The 6,027-nt window shown below is 41.3% G+C and overlaps 1 protein-coding gene across 4 annotated transcripts in view; it reads left to right on the forward strand.

The window, feature by feature from the left end:
* The first annotated feature begins 213 nt into the window (after positions 1-213).
* The window catches only part of SCMH1 (sex comb on midleg homolog 1 (Drosophila)), a 132,716-nt gene continuing 126,902 nt past the window's right edge, over positions 214-6,027 (forward strand). For 2 of the 4 annotated variants that reach the window (XM_019548037.1, XM_019548039.1), the window contains exon 1: positions 3,570-3,663. The gene's annotated coding sequence lies outside the window, so the exon portion shown is untranslated. Of the gene's footprint in view, positions 403-3,569; positions 3,664-6,027 lie in introns of those variants that run through there. The other 2 variants (XM_019548036.1, XM_019548038.1) reach the window with 2 other exon arrangements.

Genomic DNA, 6,027 nt, shown 5'->3' on the forward strand with positions numbered 1-6,027 from the left:
GGATTATGCATAGACTTTACGTCAGGAAGGCAAATGCACATTAGTATTACATTTTAGAAACCCACTGGACTACTGTATAAATCCAATTCAACATTATATATGCTCTGCTTTCTCTTCAGATTGCAAAAATCTTTCGCCTTACTAAAGATTTCTGTGAAGAGGAGCATTTATTTTAATGAATGCCCTGTCATTTATCTCCCAGGTGACTCTCAGCAGTCTCCTGCAAAATTGTATCTAATTCCAGGAGACTCCAGGGCAATTCTGGAGGGTTGGAAACCCTATGTGCATCTATACCATGGGAGTGAACTGCTGCAGAAAATATGACCTCAAGAAAATCAAGAAAGAAATTTGGAAAAATTTACACCTCTATCACCATGGAGAAGTTTAATCTTTTCCTTTGAAGTAAGTTAAAATAAACCTGTATAATCAGCAGCACTATTTCTGACATCAGATTGTGAAGAGTGTAGTAGTACATCTCTTTTTATAGTGGAAAGATAAAACTCTCAGTGGAGAAAGATTTTTTTTTTTTCAAAAAGGTACAAAACCTTCTGTGATACAAAGAGAAGCAATGCATGCATTTTAAATCTCAGGCTTTGCATATCTTTAAGGAGATCAAAATTCCAAGTGAAAATGCTGAAATTTATTATTACAGCAGTTTTCTTCCCAAGACTTCAGTCTGACAGTAAACCTTCTGGAGACTTAATGAAGGTATCATCGGGGAGAATTATCCAGAGATACTTCAGCTGCAGTTATGCAGCATTTTCAATACACAGTACTCCCTTCTTGGACGTCTTACTTCTATCTGAATATTCATAAATGCTCTCCTTATCTTCTCCCCTTTCAAGTAAAAGAAATATGCATTTAATGTTGTATGGACAGCCCTTTCATAACGTTGCAAAGGGCCCAGCAGCCACCACTGAAAACTGGAAAAGACGACTGCTGTCAAAAGTTGTGCATCTAGGTTAGCATCACAGACTGTCTTTGCTTCTGCAGACAATCATATGCCAAATATTAGTATACTTCTTGTAAAAGAAATGTTGATTTGTCTTCTGGAGAAATTGATTCCATGAATACAACCAGCATAATTCTTACTTTGCTTCTAGCCATAATTTGAAGCAAACCAGTATTTTGGTTCAAAAATGTTTGGTTCAGATCCAGTATTAGACTCCCTCATTCTTCATATTATTTACCAGCTGCATCTTGGGTTTAGAGAAGATAGTCTTCAATATCATCTTCAATACCTATACTAGCTCCCATATGTGATTCAGGAAGAAACATGAAGAACAACCTGTATCATACTATGGACTGCCAAGCTCACTGCTCTATTTCCAGTAGATGTCTGGAAACATATTATTGATAAGAAAGCAAGAAACCTTCCTCATTGCTTTGAGAAGTCAACTTACGCTTGTCCTCTTCTGTTCCTCAAGGTTTAATACAGAGAATGAAAGTAACAGCTGGCTCAGCAAGAGATGCTTGAAATCAAGGGAGTGAGTTTTTATCAGCTAACTTTTTGATACCTCAAGCCAGGATGGGGGCCTGTTGTGTACTTTTTGCATCCAAATCTAGTTGGAAAAAACTGTATATGAAGAAATGATGCTCCAGAGTAAAAGAAATGATGTTTTAGTGTCAGAATACGACTAAAATACCTTTTTCTTTTCAGGTATTGATAGTAAAGATGATAAAGAAGTTTTCAAGGAATAGGCCAAAGGGTAGTCTCCTCATAATTTCTCCTATAGTGATATAGACAGGACAAATCCACAAGCTCACTATCATTGCAGAAATAGTTGGGCTCAGGATTACTTATGTGCAAAAATATGGATGGGTGATGCAGGTTAGGCAACATTCATTATGTAAATATCTCCACATGATATCTTTTGGATGTGTAGCAATATTAATACCAGATTGCAAATGGTACGGCGGATACCTCCTGAAGTCCATAAAAAAACAAAATTTCCTCTTTGAAGAAAGACCCTTCTTTGTATTCCTGTATCAAATAGACAGCTATCAGAGAAACTTTACCAAAGTTCTGGAATTAAAATAAAAATATTGCCACCCTGAGGAGGACTCTCTTGTTGTTAAGGTGGTTGATTATAGGTGGTAGCCTGTAAAGTCATTGCCAGTAGGTCTGCTCTATCATGAATGAGCAAAGATGTGGAAGATCTGAGGGCCAGCAGAGATCAACACAATTAAATAAAACTACCAAGGAATTGGAGAACAGTGGAAATGCCCAGAGACTTTCATATCTGAATAATTGCCTACTTAAAGCTAAAGAAGATACGATTTAGCAAAGCTAAGAAGAAGTGGAACAGCTTCAGAAAGCAAGACATGTGAAGTGTATCTACTAGAAAGTTAGAGACTTGGCTGGAATTAACTTAAACAAAACAAGAGTGAAGAAAAAAAATGGTAGCCCAATATCTAGCCAGAGCAAACTTCAGGAATGGAGGCAGTGTTTTCACGTCTTAATGATACAAATGAATAGGTCACTATGAATAAATAAGACTCCTCCCCAGTTTTGACTTACCTTCTCATTCATTGTCACCTTTTCACTGTAGATGAGTTTATGCAAGCTGTTGGATATCTAAAAAGTAGAAAAGCCTGACTACCCAAACACTGTAGCATGGTAGATTGAAGCTAACAAACATTCTCTAAGATTTGTTCTGTGAATCCATGATTAAGGAAATAGCTCCTGAACAAAGGTAGGCTAGCCTGATAGTCCTCATTTCTAAGAAACAAGATTAGGTTAATATAAGTAAATGAAATAAGATGCCCAAGATAAAAGTCTTAACCTTGGTGTAAATCAGAACAATCAGTTGTGAAGGAAAGGTCTTGCAACATGTTTTTTTAAAAACAAGTATCTTAGGTTCTGAAATAGTGAACACTGACCATAACACTCAAAATATATTTTGGCTGTCTCTAGCCATAATTTCATGCAAACACCCTGCCCCCCCCCCCAAATCAATCAGTCAATAAATAAATAAATTGCTGCTTTTCCAACTAAATCAGGTTGTTCAGTATCTCCAGCTCTGCCATGGTCCTGTATGGGTCCCAAACCTGGTTGCTAGTAAAGAAGAAGATGACTTCCATTTAATACTTTTGGCTGTACGTGCCTATACACCATGCTTGGGTATACAAGGGTGGGCGACATTAGTACTGACAGGCATTCCATAGTTCATAGCAATGTTCATGGTTCTAATCGTTCGGTGCCCACTGTTAAGGTATTTAGGCCATCAACTTCAGCATTAAGATATGCCATATTTTTTGCATTTGCTCTGTATGCCTGAGAAGTAAGGAAGAGGACACCCTAGGAATACAGCTCTATTAAATTCTGGGTATTCTTTTAAGTATGGATAATCTTCCCACATTACCGGGAATTTTCTGCCTTATGGAAAACTAGGACTAACAGCAATGGATTGTTGTTCAAAATACAAGACTCTGTCTGTCAAGCCTATAACATGTGAAATGATGATTATTGGTTATTTGATTAGGCTGTCCTGATTTGATGTCAAGCTCTGCTGCAAATGTGTTTTATCTGAATAGTCCTTTAAAACTTGTGCAGAATGGGCATTTTTCAGCTTTGGAAATTGCAGTTTTGCAGAGTTCATCCTGAGGGAGCAGACTTAAACCCAGGTTCAGAGCAAAGACCTTCCTGAAGTTGCAGTGGAGGTAAGGGAATGCTCCCGAGCTGTGAAGGCTATTTTACAGGGAAGGAACTGGGAATAAAAGTGTAGACATGACACAGTTTTAATGAAAATTAAATGTAATCTACTTGAGGTCTCTTAGCTACCTTCCAGTCCTACAGAAGAAGTGCTATCTTAATAGTTTATTAAATATTTTGATGATTAGCTCTATTATTTTGATAGACAACCATCTAACCATGGGGATATGCTGTATTTTAATTTTTCTGAGTCATCATCTCTCTTTTGATACCTCTGTCGCTGGCCTTCTCTTATCTGCCTAGAACAACCCCAAGGAGCTTATGCAGAAGTCTTGTAAAGCGGTAACACACCTCCATATCCCTTTTGATTTCCTCCTCCATATGGTGGTGGCCCAGCTGACAGGTTCTCTTCTGCAGAAGGGTCATGTTTGGCAGGCCTATTATGACTGACTATGGCCTAATTGAATTTAATAGTATTCCCATGAGTTCAAAACCTGTGCATTCAGCATTGCTCCCATGCGGTACATCCACCCATGCAAGCATGTGTGCTTGCAGCAGCTCAAATAGAAGTGGTGCAAATTTGAGCTGGGGCTTTTTGCCTCAGCGCACATGCTCTGAGGTGCACTTTGTTGTGGAGCAAATTGTTCCACTTGGGGTAAAATAACCCTGCCTGGCTCCTCCTGGATCTGCAGGGGTAGCTAGAGCCCAGGGCCAGCACCTGTGCAGTCCCCAGCAGTATAAAATCTGCCCTGACAAGTAGCTAAGGGCTATACTAGTTCTCAGGAGCTTCTGGGGCCCAGCCAGTTGGTACCTGGGGATACTACCCCTTGTGCCAGCTGGACTGCTGAAGCAACCCTGAGAGTTCCCTGCACTCTCTACCCACTGCAGCAGTCTAGCAGTGGGGGCTGCTGCCTGGCTGTGACCTGCTATGCACCTGCCAGACCCAGATGGGGACTGCATAGCCAGTAGAGGCATCTGCCCCTCTGGGCCAGCTGCCAGTGGATTGTGGTTGTAGGGTTGGCCTCTGTGCAGCACTACTGCCACATTTGCCCCCTGCCTGGCCATCTGGGCACCTATTGGCCGGAAGATGTTCCAGGTGTGGTGGTCTGCTTTGAACTGTCAAACCATGTCCTCTTGGCCCCATTTGGCCAGGAGGTCAGCCACAGCCAGCTGGGTCCAAGGTGCCAGCTCTGAGCAGGTAAGGTCCTGCCGTTGGTCCCACTAACAGGAAAGCTGGTGTTCCCTATTGGAAAACTGAAAAATCCCTGATTTAAAAAAAAAAAAAAAAATTCCAGTCACTCTGTAAAATACCCCCAAATCCATGTTCCTCCACAAGTAAAATAAAAGACTGCTATAAAGAGAGAGTGAAACACAGACAGTGATCAGTTGGACAATGTTTTATTGCTATATCTAGTGTTAAATCAAGTCTCATCATAATAATAAAGTGAACTCTAAATGCATGTTTCATGAATACATGGACGTATATTTTGATGCCCCACACACAAGGGGCTCGGCCCCCCCAACAGGGGCCAAATGGCCTCTGCAAGGGCTACTACCCCTCCCTGCAAGGCCCACAGGCCCCAGCCCAGCCCCCCCCGATTGTTGCCCGACCTGGCCCCATCCCCCAAACTTGCAGTGCGCGGAACATTTTTTCATTCCCACACATGCGTGTTGCCCCTCCTCAAAGGGGTTTGAGACGGGGTAGGAGGCACGTGCGCGCTTGTCTGGACGCGCCCATGGATGTCATTGCTTGAGATCTTTTGTCATCTTTGTCCTGCCTGTTATACAAGCCCAGGGTTCAGAGAATCGTAGAAAATTAGGATTGGAAGGGACCTTAGGAGGTCATCTAGTCCAACTCCTGCTCAAGGCAGGACCATCCCCAACTAGATCATCTCAGCCAAGGCTTTGTATAGCCCAGTGGTTCCCAAACTCTGACAGATTATGGACCATCTATTTAAAATGATACAACCTTAAGTACCGCTAGCAAGTTTTTGTCATATAAAAATAATTATAATAAATCTGTTAACACATACCACTGATAGGTTGTCTGTGTACCACTGGTAGTATGCATACCACAGATTGGGAACTGCTGATTTAGCCAGGTCTTAAAAACCTCCAAGGATGGAAAGTCCATCACTTCTCTGGGTATCCTTTTCCATTGCTTTACTGCCTTCCTAGTGAGAGAGGTTTTTCTAATATCCAACATAAACCCCCCTTGCTACAACCTGAGACTTGCTCTTTGTTCTGATGCTTAAAGCGGTTCGTTTCTCTGGAGGCCACAAAAATCACAGACACACACTCATTAGATAGCACAAAAGGTATATTTGCAAATAGGGTCAGAGCAGAGTCAAGAACTCAGATTACTCTGAACC

This window comes from Crocodylus porosus, unplaced genomic scaffold (genome assembly GCF_001723895.1).
Source record: "Crocodylus porosus isolate Cpor-Errol unplaced genomic scaffold, CroPor_comp1, whole genome shotgun sequence".
NCBI lineage: Eukaryota > Metazoa > Chordata > Crocodylia > Crocodylidae > Crocodylus > Crocodylus porosus.